The sequence below is a fragment of the Chelonoidis abingdonii genome, chromosome 6 (assembly GCF_003597395.2).
Source record: "Chelonoidis abingdonii isolate Lonesome George chromosome 6, CheloAbing_2.0, whole genome shotgun sequence".
NCBI classification, from domain to species: Eukaryota; Metazoa; Chordata; order Testudines; family Testudinidae; genus Chelonoidis; species Chelonoidis abingdonii.
This window is the reverse complement of record NC_133774.1, coordinates 10,698,907-10,701,441: the sequence shown is the minus strand read 5'-3', so window position 1 is coordinate 10,701,441 and position 2,535 is coordinate 10,698,907. Positions and strand designations below refer to the sequence as shown.

The 2,535-nt window shown below is 48.4% G+C and overlaps 1 pseudogene; it reads right to left on the bottom strand.

The window, feature by feature from the left end:
* Positions 1-202: 202 nt before the first annotated feature.
* Positions 203-1,761, bottom strand: LOC142047038 (uncharacterized; annotated as a pseudogene).
* Between the last annotated feature and the right edge of the window lie 774 nt (positions 1,762-2,535).

Genomic DNA, 2,535 nt, shown 5'->3' with positions numbered 1-2,535 from the left:
ATAGCCCGGGAGGGGTCGGGGAGAAAAGAAGCACCGGGTGGGGTGGGGTAAGAGGGAAGGACAAGGCCACACTGCACTTTAAAACTTAAACTTTAAAACTTATTGAATGCCAGCCTTCTGTTGCTTGGGCAATCCTCTGGGGAGGAGTGGCTGGGTTGCCAGAGGCTCCCCCACTGCATTCTTGGGTGTCTGGGTGAGAAGGCTATGGAACTTGGGGAGGAGGGCTGTTGGTTACACAGGGGCTGTAGTGGAAGTCTGTGCTCCTGCCACCTTTCCTGCAGCTGAACCATATGCTAGAGCATATGAGTTTGATCTTCCAGAAGCCTGAGCATCGACTCTTGCCTTCTGTCAGCAAGTTGACACCACCTATCATCTTCAGCCCGCCACTTACTCTCTTCAGCCTGCCATATCTCCTAGCGTTCATATTGTGCTTTTCTGCACTCTGACATTGTCTACCTCCATGTGTTCTGCTGTGCTCTGTCAGTGTGGGAGGACAGCAGGAGCTCAGAACATTTCATCCCGAGTGGCTTTTTTTTTCTCCGTCTAATCTTTGCTAGCCTCTGCGAAGGAGAAACACTTGCAGCTTATGGAGGAGAAGGGATAGTGGTAGTTAAAAGGCCACATTTTAGAGAACAGTGGGTACGCTTTCATGTTAAACCTTGCTGTTCACATTACACAGCACATGTGCTTTCGTTGCAAGGTTGAATTTTGCCTCTTATATTGAGGGCATGCCAGTTTGGTGTGAGATCACTCATGCTTCACTTCTCCCCTCAACCGCATGGCTAACCATGGGGAACATTTCTGTTCAGCCACAGCTGAGCAGGAATGGACACCTCTGTAAAATCACCCTATTTCAACCAGGTGACCATGAATATCACTCTCCTGAGGATAACACAGCAAGATAAAGAATGGGTGTTTGAATGACAGCAAACACCATACGCTGCCATGCTTTGTTATGCAACGATTCCAGACTGTGTGGTAAAGTGTCCTACCGTGGCGGATGGAATAAGGCCGTCCTCCCCAGCAACCTTTTGCAAAGGCGTTAGAAGTACATCTGGGAGAGTTTTATGGAGATGTTCCTGGAGAATTTCCGCTCCATCCCCATACATGTTAAGAGGCTTTTCCAGTAGCTGTACTGGTCATGAATGCCAGGGCAAATTAATCATTAAACACACTTGCTTTTAAACCATGTGTAATATTTACAAAGGTACGCTCACCAGAGGTCCCTTCTCTGCCTTCAGGGTCTGGGAGAACATCTTGACTGGGTTCAGGGGTTGTTGGCTCCAGGTCCAACGTGAAAAACATATCTTGTCTGTTGGGGAAACTGGTTTCTCCGCTTCCTTGCTGTGAGCTATCTTCAATCTCTTCATCATCAACTTCCTTGTCCCCAAAACCTGCTTCCATGTTGCGTGATTCTCCATTGACAGAGTCAAAGCACACGGTTAGGGTACTGGTGGCTACACCCCCTAGCATGGCATGTAGCTCAGCATAGAAGCGGCACGTTTGGGGCTCTGATCCAGAATGGCTATTTGCCTCTCTAGTTTTTTGATAGGCTTGCCTTAGCTACTTTAATTTTCATGCAGCATTGCTTTTGTGTATCTGTTTTGGCCTCTGTCCTTCATGTCCTTTGAGACTTTCTAATGTGTTGGCACTTCGTTTACTGGAACAGAGTTCAGCTAGCACGGATTCATCTCCCCATATGGCAAGCCGATCCTGTGTCTCCCGTGCTGGAGCTCTTTTGTGATCCTGGGACTCCACCATGGTCACCTCTGCTGATGAGATCTGCACTCACCTGCACCTTGCCAAGCTGGCCAAACAGGAAATGAGATTCAAAAGTTTTCAGGCCTTTTCCTGTCTACCTGGCCAGTGCATCTGAGTTGAGAGCGCTGTCCAGAACGGTCACAGTGGAGCACTCTGGGAGTACGTCTACACTACGGGATTATTCTGATTTTACATAAACCGGTTTTATAAAACAGATTGTATAAAGTCGACTGCACGTGGCCACACTAAGCACATTAATTTGGCGGTGTGCATCCATGGTCCGAGGTTAGCATCGATTTCCGGAGAGTTGCACTGTGGGTAGCTATTCCGTAGCTATCCCATAGTTCCCGCAGTCTCACCTGCCCCTTAGAATTCTGGGTTGAGAGCCCAGTGGCGGCTGGGCCAAAAATCATTGTCGCGGTGGTTATGGGTAAATGTTGTCAGTCATTCCTTCCTCCAGGAAAGCAATGGCAGACAATCATTTCGCGCCCTTTTTCCCTGGATTGCCCTGGCAGACACCATAGCATGGCAACCATGGAGCCCGTTCAGCTTTTTATTTTTTTTACAGTCACTGTATGTGTACTGGATGCGGCGGACAGAGGCGATACTCCAGTGCTACACAGCAGCATTCATTTGCTTTTGCATGATAGCAGAGATGGTTATCAGTTGTTCTGTACCATCTGCTGCCAGTGTAAATTGGCAATAAGATGACGGTTATCTGTTCTTCTGTATTGTCTGCTGCTATCATGGGTGCCCCGGCTGAGATCGGCCGGG